At 32.7% G+C, this 12,598-nt stretch overlaps 1 protein-coding gene across 1 annotated transcript in view; it reads left to right on the top strand.

Annotated features, from left to right (window-relative positions):
- The window catches only part of ST8SIA4 (ST8 alpha-N-acetyl-neuraminide alpha-2,8-sialyltransferase 4), a 101,024-nt gene that overhangs the window by 63,423 nt on the left and 25,003 nt on the right, over positions 1-12,598 (top strand).

Here is a 12,598-nt window from a genome sequence, read left to right as displayed (position 1 = left end):
GCACATGTGCAAAGGGGTGGAGAATAAAAATGGGCAAAGTTATGCTGAAGTTAGATGTTGCAATTTGGTTCAGTTAGTTCTCTAGAGCAATTCAAATAAGCAGAAAACCAAACAGAATTGAAGAGAGGTTTTTTTTCATCAATCTGGGTAGCACTAGAAATTATTTTCACCAGGCAGTATTATGATGAAGAAGAGGGAAACTTTCAAGAAGGAAGGCTTGAATTCTAAATAGTGAGGACATAATCTGGATAGCTTGTTTTCCTTCAATTTATTATTAATCAAACTATGTATCAACTTGTGCCCTGAATCTACTAAATTATGGAATTAATGCTTACTAAATTTTACCTGCCTGTGGTGTTTGTTAGGGTAAAAATAGAAGAGCAAGTTCTGATAAGAAAAGTAGATGAATCATAATAATGAGGCATGACGTATGGAAGCATCCAGGCTGATCATCTATAAATTCATCCTGGCCACCTGAGAAAAGTACCCTAGATCTATAATTTAGTAACAGTTTTCTCTTGGGTGTTATCTTTCAAAATCTGTATAAATAAATCAGTCCATTAATTTTTAATATTAATTTATCATGGTGCTCTATAGAGGAAAAATGGTTACTCAAACATTTTAGCTGGGGAAATAAATTAATTGTCATTATTTTATAAATTCTAGGACTGAAATTTCATAATCAGAACGAAGCGCTATACTGCTATATTCACAAACTGCAGGGAAAGCTCAATAATTTGTTCTATTACCTTTTACTTTCAAGGCTCAATCTTTTAATGAGTGATACAAGGTGCACAAATAAAAATTCCCTTGTTTCTTTGACTTTTCAGAAGAAAAGAACATTGATCAATATGCAAAATATATACTGAGTTAATTTGCATTAAGCTATTCTAATTTAAGTCAAGATGACTGGTCAATTATTTCATTCAGAGATTTCTTATATATAGTAAAATAATTAATATATTTTAACTATTAAATATTAAATACTTGGGAATTTAAAGTTAAATGCAAATATAAATTTTTAGACAGTGAACACAACTAACTACTTCCTGAGTTTGTGGATAAAAGTTATCTAATCAAGTTTCCCATAAATCTTTGAAAACGTTACAGGTTCTTATCTTCTTGAAATGATACAAGTGTACTTTAGCTTGAGTGTAATAGTTTAGATTAGGTCTTTTGTTTTTATGTGATTGATCATGGTCAGTTAACTAACTCTAGTGTCTCATGTGGTTGATCATATAATCACAGCCTCCGGCCACAACTTCCAAATTATGGCTATTGCCATTGGTCAAGCCAGCTCAACATACAAGAAATAAGTTAGAGAATAAGGCAAAAGACTTGGGGCTTGACCACTAGAATTGCCATGTAGGAAACAAGATACTGGTACATTCTGCCAACTTTTTCAGAGACTGGTGTGCCACACCAGGTTCCTATTGGTAAGAGATCAAAGAAACAGTCGTTTCTGCTTCTTTTTCTCTTTGCTCTAAAATCTTACCCCCCAACCTGGATGAGTACATACATTGTAGCAGAATAAGTTTAAAGACTTTAGCTATAAAAATATTTTTAAAGTGGCTTTAACAATCGTTTTCAGTGACTTGATTACATAAAGCCAAGTATTGGAGCCACATTCACCAGAGGCAAGCTGGAAGTTTTGTTTCTTAGTTTCCAGTTTGAGCCTAACACCTATGAATGACTTCCCAGAAATAAGCCATTTACTTTTTCACATTCCATGGATAAAATAAGTCAAGAAGAATATTCAGACCTACAAGAGAAGAATCACAAAATACAGCCCTAGTGAAGACCAGTATCCAGTGCAGGAAGTAAAATCAAAATGCAGTGGCCTGATTCTCATACCTCTGGCAGCCTCCCCACATCAATGTGCATCCCAAATAGCCAGGGTTATTCTGTGTTCCCCACTACCCTGTTGAATGAGATTTCTTGTTTATGTGTTAGTAGATGAATGTGCTCTCCCTTCAAGATAGTGCATTTATGATTGAGTATGGTTTTCTGAAGATTATATTTAAACATAATACATGGTGGTTGACGTATGTGGGAAATATTGTTCAATAGTTTCTTTCAAGATCAATCAAATCACATTATATAAGATGCAAATTCTTATACACTATTTCCTCCAGATGGTCTTATGCTGGGGCTGTCACCTGAGGAGCATAAGTGAAAGCAAAGCTATAAAATGTTTCCTCAGTTCTTAAGGAAGGATACTTGCCATCATATCTTAGGAACTCTGGCCTTCTAGTGCAACATTGTGCCTATTTGTTGGCAAATTAGGGAGCCATCCAGATGGTACCATTTTTGTACATTCCATGAAGAATTCCTGTCCCTCTTAAGACCTTACTTCACTATAACTTGAAAGGCTTTACATCTCAGTGAGCACCACCTAAACTTCAAATATTGGAGAGAGATAATAAAATACTTAAATACCAAGTAAGGTGTAAATAACCGATAGCTAATTCATTCTTAGGGGCAAATAAGTTGTTGAGATTAAAAGAAGGGATTTATAAGGGCCCTGTGAACACACTTGGGGAATTTGCAGAGCAAGCAGTGGAAAATATGTTGGAGCAGCAGTATGGCTGACTTCCATTCCTCATGATAACGCATACACTGCATCTTCATTCAGGTGGATCATAGTTAAGCTTGGTAACAAAAAATTGTAGGTGACAAATCATTGCTCTGCATTGTGTAAATGCCTGCTGCTTTTTTTATTTTTACATGAGTTTTCAACACCAGACTTCATTTCTTCAGCAATGATATTGTTTAGCTATATCCTCTGGTTAAGTTTTCCTGGTGAGAATACAAGTCAAATGCTAGCATCTTAAGAACTCAATGATAAACATTCAGTTCTTACCTGCTTCCACTTTTAGCGTCCAAACCATCTTCCAGTGACCATGTTGATAGTTGAATGGAATATGTTGCAGAGGGAGATTGTGCTGGCAGTTGCTACCTTTTTTCTAACTAAGAATAAACTGATTTTGTTTCAGACAGTATAAACTTTGATTGTCAACATCAAATTATTTTCATAATGAATGTATGGTCTATATTGCTTGCCCCATTCTCTAATTCGTCATTTAAAGTACACTCCTTTATTTACCTTTTGATGTCACTCTAGAGATAGTAAAATCAGTGGAAAACTATATTTCTTTAAAAAATAAACAAAATAATAAAGTGACGATATAATAAAGTAATGAGGAATTCTTAGGTAAATAGCTTATATGGTTTTCCTTTAAAAATTATTGGCCTTTATAATAGGAGCTTCCTTGGCCTTTATACAAATTTCAGCAAACTTTGCCAATGTTCATTAAGCTAAGCTACAGCATCAAGCAACTGAGTTCAGCGTTAAAGCTCCCTTGTTTTAGATACTCAACAATATTTGCACCAGTTACAAACTTGGGTGAAATTAAGTGCTAAAAGAATCATGTGACTGGATGTATCATAACATAATCTAGCATGGCACGGATTCTACTTTACACTTAATATATTTGATAATTTGATCTAATATAAACTAACTTTTTTTTCTTTTCACTGGTGAATCTTAATTAAAGTAAAATCATTACTTGCAGCTAAAGTTCTGATTCTGCATTTTATTCAAATGATGACCTTATTCCTCTCAATAGAATTCAGTGAACTTTTTGCAAAAACTGTTTTATAGGCACATATAAAATCTACAATATGGCAAGCTAATCTTACACCAAAATATATGTTTCTCAATACTGCTTGAAAGAATTGTACAGTCATTATAAATGTTAATAGTCCATAACTGAAAATAGTAAAAACTGGGGATGGTGTTGAGGGGGGATGTGGGCACGTTATCAAAATTTTCATCTTTGTTTTTGCTTAATAGTCAACTTTTTTTTTTTTTAAGGAACTTGATACTTTGTGGAATCCATCTGTGCTATAATCAAATAATCCATCAGCAGGTCTCCATTAATAAACGTCACTACCAGGAAGAATCAATGCCACTAAAATTTTGTTGTTTGCTCAGATCACAATTATTTCTTCTCTTTCTGTTTTCTGTGGAACAGATGCATACACTAGAATTGCTGTCAGTTTCAAAATTAATAAGCTAATTATTTTATGAGAAGTAACACAGAATATATAAATACGAATATTTTAGGAATGTACAAATTACAAATTCCTATCAGGCGGAATAAGAGTGAAATACAGATATTTTTCATTAAAATAGTCTATTGAAGCAGTAAAATATTTGAAATCACACAATTCCACAACATTTTGAAAATATGAATAGAAGTATTCCTGCTATATCACTAAATTCCTTCTGTAAACACGTATAGAGTGCTGTACTGGGCTAGATCTGAAGCTGCAAAAAAGAAAACAAAGCAGGGACTTCCTCAAGCAACAAAACCAGCTTGGTAGCCAACAAGGTTACATAGGGAAGTGACAAGGTAGTTTTGGAATGCTAGATCAAGGGATTTGGCAAATGCTTGGATGGGACATGTAATTAGTCACTGATTAGAGATTCACAGAAGAGATTCCAAACAGTATTAAAGATCAGCTAAAAGTATAGACTAAGAGTTTACAGAAATGTCTATCCACAAATTGTGTCAGAACTGTGTCATCAGTGGAGGGTGTCTAGGATTTTGATATCTTGAACAAATAATTGGACAAAACACACAAACAAAGCAAGGAATGAATGAAGCAACAAAAGCAGAGAATTATTGAAAATGAAAGTGCACTCCACAGGATGAAAGCGGGCCCAAGCGTAGGCGCTCAATAACTGGGTTACCAAATTTTCTAGTGTTTAAATACCCTCTAGAGGTTTCCATTGGTTACTTCTTGTATGCCGTGTGTAAATGAAGAGGATATTTCTTGTCATAGCTAAAGTTTTTCCAAATGATTTAGTTCTAAGGAGTCAATTGGAATGTGAATTGACCTTACGTTCCCTGCCTCCAGACCCTATCCTCCTGCCTCAGCTATATACTGCATAATCGACCTCTTTTGAAAGAAATAAACGTAATGACTCCAATACCTATGGCTTGAATAAAAATTTCTATTGATCCCAATTTACAAAAGTTCCAGTTTACACAAAGCATCAGGTTCCCAACCATAATTTTACATACTCAACTTTATTCTAGAAGGGCGTGGAAGGTAATAAGAGTAAACAGCTATGCAACTATTGAAATCAGTAACCTGTTTAGAAATTACCAACATGACAACAAAAATACGTTCCAAATAGATTTGTGAACCTCTCTTCTTTCTTTATTATGATGTACAGTAGGTTTTGCATTTCCCTTATTTTGGCTTTCTCATTTAACTTGGTGTGCACAGGAAATAAGCTTTTGGATGTCTTACTGTGACACTGAGTGTGATAATGAGGAGGCATACTGTGATTGCAAATGAATTAGGTGGGGGCCAGGGAAAGGGGTACTTACTAGAGAATAAGACACACAGAAACAATTTTTTTTTTTTTGAGAAAACAAACTATTTTCATTTGTTTTTATTGTTTGGAATACATGTAATAAGAAAACTTTGGGAACTTTTTTTTTTCTTACATTCTTAAGTAACCTAGAGACAAGAATGTTATGAGAGAGAATGTATGCTAACTGGAAAAGACTCTATGGAAGACAAAAAGCTCCAAAAATGTTATGCTGCCCAAGCTAGTCAGGAGATAGTATAGGCATTCACCTTCCTCTACAGTAACTTGTGTGTTAAGAAATGACTTTTCTTTATTCAAGCATTGTGAGTCATGAGGAAATCAACTTCTTGGGGGAATTTTGCAACTCGCTCAATGTTCTGACCCTTTTAATATTTAGGTATGATTGGGGATTTTCTAACCAAGCTGATGATGATATTAGGGAACATTTTCATAGCTTGTTTTTTAGTCCATTAGAACAACACGTTGAAAACTAGTTTCATGGTCTCCTTGAAAATTCCCCAACTTGTACCCTAAAGAAAACTCTAAAATAGCCATGTGCATATGTATGTATATACACATATATATATATACACACACAAATATTTCATCAAACAACTGTATGTATTCTCTGCTCTGGATTTCTTTAAAATAGCACTACAATATTCCTTAAAATAAGTAGAAAATACTCTAAAATGTGAAAAGGAAAGGGTGAAAGGAAATTTATAATAACTTGGAAAAATCTAAACACATTTGAAAATTCTCCTTTCAGGTATTCGACAATGTTGCTGTGTCTCACTGATAAGACCGAAGAAGATATGACATAATATAAAAGTTTGGGATCAGGAATAGTTTTAAAAATACTCTGTATGAATTGAAAATATTAAAAGTATATATTTTTATTTAAATATATGCATTTATTATATGTAGCTAATGCTTACATATGGAAAATATTTTCATGATTTTTGGACATAATCCAGTTAAATTCCTTATTTTATAAAGGAGACTGTTGCAGCTCAGAGTCTCATTTGCTCAAAAATGGGCACTCAGTTAGTGGCACAGTTAGAGTTGCTAATTCCAGGAGCAGCTCTCTTTCGACCAGTCTCCCTATAGAACAGTTTATCTTTATAATAGCATGGCAATATTTGTGCCATTTTATCATTTCTTTTTGATGTATGTTTTTTCAATATAATAACACCTATTAATTTAGAGACCATTGTATGTATTGCCAAAATAATATTCAGAAAGTGAGTGCTTTCTATTTATATAAGTTATCACAGATCTTGAGCTGTTCTGTCTTGTATTTCCTGGCCAGAGATAAAGAGAAGATTATTTTTCATAGACAAGAAGAGGAAACAACTAAATTAACTGCCTTTGTAGCTAAGGATTCAAAGCTCAAACTTCAGACAGACCCAAGTTTTCAAATAATTCTAAAATAGAATTTCAATGGTTATTTTTTCAATTTAACAAAGAGAGTATAAATTTTATAGCTGAGCTTTGAAGCATTTCATTAAATTTAAGTTCATTTATCTGCTCAGGCTTTCAGCTGACATCTGCAGAGCAAAATCAAGATCTTTTCTGGCAAATTGATTGATGGTGTGCCATAGTATTTATAAAGCTCAAACTATGTACATTTGAAATATTTTAGTTTAAATGAAATTTGAAACAAGATATGAAACCTTGCAATATGCAGTTACCCAGAAAACAAGTGAAATTCATTTCATAACTAAATATAATTTTTTACATATTGTAAGTTGGCGAAAGTTTATAGAAAAATTTTTTAAACGGCGGGTGTGGTGGCTCATGCCTCTAATTCCAACTATTTGGGAGGCTAAGGTAGGAGGATTGCTTGAGGCCAGGAGTTTGAAATCAGACTTTTCATTATAGCAATCCCTCATCTCTACAAAAAAGAAAAAAATAATAATGTTCTGTTTTTAGTGCAAGTTTTGTCACTATGGCTTAAATAATTTTGCTAGGAAGTTTATAATGTGGATGTCATAGTGTCGGAAACTGAATGCTACCATTTTATGATTTGCTGAAATTACTCAATAGCAATTTTAGTTTCTCTTGTACATATTTGCTAGTCTATTCAAAGCAAATATTCATGAAGCTATAGCAGAAGAAACTGCCAGAGAATAGCTTCTAAGTATCTACAGTGTTGATGACTTACAGTGAGTCTCTGGAATTCACAGAAACATTTTCATTATAAATTCAGATTAAATTAATTATATTCTTATAGATAAATAAGTAAATACTTGTAATACAGTGACTTTTAATTTGATTTTTAATTTAAGAGGTTTTTTTTTTTTCCTCTAGTGCTCCAAATTTAATCAGTTCCTAATATTTTGACTGGAATGAAAAAAATATATAATTTGCATGCTACTTCTGGCCAAGATGTATTTTGGTTATGTTATTTGATGTGTATTTGTTAGCAATCTAAGTAATGTAACATTGGCCTTCATTAAAATCTCTGATTTCTTTCATTTATCTTATAGAAACACCATAGTGTAATTTCTGTTCCTTCTTCTGGTTGTAGAAGAGAGGTAGCAGACTCATGACTCACAATTTGACTTGGCCTACTGACCTGCTTAATAACACAGATATTTAAAAATGAAATTAACTGTCAACATCCAATTATCATGAGATTTTTCAAAATACATTTCAATATCTGGTGATTCTTTTAAAAATCAGAATATCTGTCTGTCCTAGATCTCTATTTCTTCATGATTATGGTGAGGCAGAGCTAAATTGTGCTGTCTTCTATACTCTAGGCACTGATATCCTGTCCTTCACAGTCCCATGTACCGCTTTGTCTCATTGATCCTGATAACAAGCCTGATTCACTCATCCTAGTTTCTGGCTTTATCCAGCTCTCTAACTATTTGCTTCATTATGCTGCCTTTTGAGGGTAGAATGCAGTATGAACATATGTGGTAATTGATTCCGACACTCTTAGAAGTGGAGAAGACTGCATATTTTCCAATGAATATCTCATTTAAAAATAATGACATTAAGACATGCTTGGATAGATTAAGTGACTTACTAAGACAACATATACAATAGGTTGGTCTCAAATATACATCTTTCGGCATGAGTTTGAGAAACCAAATCTGAAATAGTTGCAAAAAAGGAGGCAACATCTCACCAGTAGAGATTCCTTTCAGGCCGTATGTGTTAGTAAATGTTTAACAACTAACTCTCTGGGAAAACAAACTGGATTTATAGCATTTGCTGATTTTCATAATGTAAATACTCCCACCATGTCCAATTTCAGACTAATGAGAAGATGACAAACAGCTCACAAAATTCAAAAAAAAAAAAAAATTCACTGTGGCTCTGTGAATTAATAAGGGCCAGCTCCAGCACTACAGAATGGACATACGATTCAAGGAGATTCTTGTGTAAATTGAGTGAAGAAAACTACAGCTATTAACATTCAGGCTTATTAAATGAAATCATTTCTATCACATTGGAAACTCTATCAGAAATGTCTATCTCATGTATTAGAATATTTTATTTAGATTTTAACTGTCATCGTAGTTTAGATTGGCCAATGCAATTACACTGGCAACAGTGATATCTGTAAACACAAAGTCAATAGCTTTTATAGACTTCATCACTTCTGGTTTATTATACTAATCAAATATCAACATGTGTAATGGATACTTTATATAATAATCCCTGAAGTGGAGTCTCTAAATGTTTTGGACAAAGAAAAAGTATTTAAGTTCTTCATCCTGCTATTGAGTCTGGACTGGCTAAATGCTTTTGAATAGCATTCAGATTTTATGGTGTGTGTCAGAAATGGATATTTACTCTAAATCTGTTATTATTTTTCTAAATTTTCATTCTTTGTCTAAAACGTAAAAAAAATCCAGTAGTAATGACATAGCACAGTATATATATTCTAATTTCTCTATTATATATGCTTAAAAGCATTTTGACATTATTTAAATGTTTTCATTTTATTCTGGAAACTTGGTAGTTATGACATTGGTTCTCACAGGTAAGAAATATGTTTACTTACATAATTGGAAAAAATTGATTTCTTAACTACTTAGCCTGAAAATGAGATATTAGTAAAGTGATTGCTGCTTATCTGAGGAAGTAAAATTATATCATTTCCTTTAGAATTTGTGATATAAGTTTTATACAAGAAACAGAAATAAGATTTAATTCTTGATAATACATGATTAAAATATGACAAATATTACATATACATGTATATATATGCACATTTGAGTATGCTTGTATATATATATGTATGTGTATATTTGTGTGTGTATACATATTTCAGTTAGTATGTATATTCAGCTTATTATGCATTCAATTCTATTCCTAATTCCAGAACTGTAATGCAGTATTTTATTAAACTATTAATACAGATTATGATTAATTTTTAAATAGAAATAAGGTATTTGGGTGTAAAGTATGCTCAACTTTTTAGGGGGAAAAACTCCTTTCACCTATGATGTTTTACTGTACTTCTCAGTGATTGACTTATAGAGCTTTTAAATTAAGAATTGAAATATAATGTCTCCCTCGTTCCATAAAAAAAGGAATCTCACCACTAAAGAGAATTACAACCAAATATTTTGCAACAGTACCTAAGAATATATAGGTTATCTTAATTTCTAGCTTTCTTAATTTAATATTGAACATAATGGTTTTCTCAAAAGACTGATTTTGTGCTACTACATGAGCAAAATAAAATGGCAGATGTTTCATTTAAAACCTCTTAAATTCATTCTTATGGTTGAATGTCATTCTATTACAACCACTGCATCTAAAATATTTCACCCTTTTTGCTGGAAGGAGACTTGCCCAGTGCTACAGAACTATTAAATGTTACAGATAGAAAATCTGCATCATTTGTTTCCATTAACTGTCCTGTCTGGATGAAAAAAAAAAATCCATAAAATGACAGATAAATGTAACATTTGACTTAAAGAAAGCAAAGAAAGATAAAATTTGCTGAAAAATATTCAAATAGTATTAAATACTAGTAAAAGATTTCTGCTGCTCACAGAACTTACACACCCCAATGCCTTTACTTATTGTCTATGAAAAGACTGGCAAAATGGATAAGTGTGTGTGCGTGTGTGAGTGTGTGTGTGTGTGTTGGGAAATTCACTTGGAACAGTTGTTGAAATCTGTCCTCTGCTGTTTATAGTTCCTCACCTATAATGTAAAGGAAATCATCCTTTTGCCCAATGATTTGGAGAGAGGACTTTGAATTTGAAGTGAACAGTGTATGAAAATAGAAAAGGGCATAAGAGAAAAGTAAAATAGTCTGTGCTCAAGTATTCTAGAATTATTCTTGAGAAAGAATTTGGAGCGGAAATGATGACATGAGACTGAGATTTAAAATGTCCTATTATTTTCTTCTATGTTCTTTCACAAATTTAGCGAGAGAGTATGGGTATGGAAAATAAAGCTGTAGTAGACAATCAATTCTAGATCTCTCTACTATTTAGCTATCTACCCATCTATCTACTATCTATTCTCTTGTCTCTCTCTCTCTCTCTCCCCTCCTCTCTCTGTCTCTCTCTCTCTGTCTCGGAAACCAGTTCAATACTGGCTCCCTAAAGCACTTGTGACACTTATTGATGACTCAGGTTTTGCAAGTGGAAAGTAGAGCTAATGATCAGAATGGTATCTTATTTCCCTTAGGTATTATGGTCTCTGTGTGTGTGTGTGTGTGTGTGTGTGTGTGTTTTAGCACTAATGAGAAAATTCCCTAGACTTCCTTTAGAGTTCCTATGAGTAAAGTCAATAGTGATAAGTGACGTGGGAGTATTTTAACCTGGAAATTGGAAAGTAAGTCTCCAAAGTATTATATTTTAACGTCAGTACGGAACAGTAGCAATTTTCTCTGATGGATTTTATTTTTTTCCAAGTTTCAGTCTGTGTTTTCTACCAAATCTAAATAAAAAATTGAATCTGGAAATGATAAAATAATGCTTTTAGAATTTAAAAATTATGAATAATTCAAGTTTATTGTTTAAATTTCATTTTATTTAAAACATATTTGTCCACCTGGGAGTTTTGAAATGATAACTTTAATTTGCCAAGTTGGAGAAGTCAACGTGGGATTTAACATTTGCTGTAGAAAAGTGAAAGTTAATTATTTCTAGGTTATACTTAGTAAGGAGTACCATATATTTAGCTGAGAAAGCATGTGAACCTTCCTTTCTACATTCAATTTTAGGTTTCTTCTTTTCTATGTACTTTTATCCATTAGTAGTCTACCAAACCTAATGACAAATCTCAGAACAATGCAAAAAAAAAAATGAATTCTGCATTCAACCCTCTATCACATCTTATGATTTTAACAATTTAATTTTAATATTTGAAATTAATTTAATCCATGTAAAAATGGCATGGCCAAATTAATAGTAATACTAGAGATCCAGTTCAACATGGTCTTTAGGGGCACAGACTCTGGAGCCAGATTACTTTGTAATTCCCAGTTCCACATTTTACTAGTTCCATGACTTTGTGCCAGTTAGTTATTATCATTCCTCATCTGTAAAATAAGATTATTAACAGTGTCTACTCAGGGCTACTGAGAAATCATTTGAGTTATATGCAAAGCGCTTAGAACAGTGCCTGGCACATTTTAAGTGCTAAACAAGGCTTATCTCTAATTAATACATCACTGAAAAATAGATTCAGTAAATTCTCCTTTGGGTAATTAAGCAAAGCTCATTTCTCTCTCAAGGTATTTCTCTCTTTCCAGACAACTCTTCCCTTTCTGCAGGTTTATTTAAATTAATCACAGTTGTTCTAATAAAGTGTCTTGAAATACATAAATGAATTTTGGTTAGAAAAACAAGTAGGAGACCTAGTGATCACATCTTATTATGCCTTACTTTGATTTCAGAAAATACTCTACTCAAAATATCTGCGTTTAGCTTCCTTTTTACTTCTATATCTCTCTCAATTTAGAATAAAGTCAACTGATGGTTATCTTTCTATTCTGGTGAATATTAATAATGAAGGAATATGTCCAATGTATCCCCCAAAGTGGGGATGGGTCCATTCCAAACTTGGCAGTTGAAATAGCTGTATATTAATTATTGGTAAATATCTGTTGACTTCACTATGCTATTTCTGAAACAATAATTGGCAACCACAGCACCTATAATGATGTTTTAATATTTTAAACTTCATCTTAAGCTTTTCACAGGAGTGACAAGTACAATCTCA

The sequence above is a fragment of the Theropithecus gelada genome, chromosome 6, assembly GCF_003255815.1.
Source record: "Theropithecus gelada isolate Dixy chromosome 6, Tgel_1.0, whole genome shotgun sequence".
NCBI lineage: Eukaryota > Metazoa > Chordata > Mammalia > Primates > Cercopithecidae > Theropithecus > Theropithecus gelada.
Note: the sequence above shows the minus strand (reverse complement) of the source record. Positions and strands in the feature narration are given on the sequence as shown.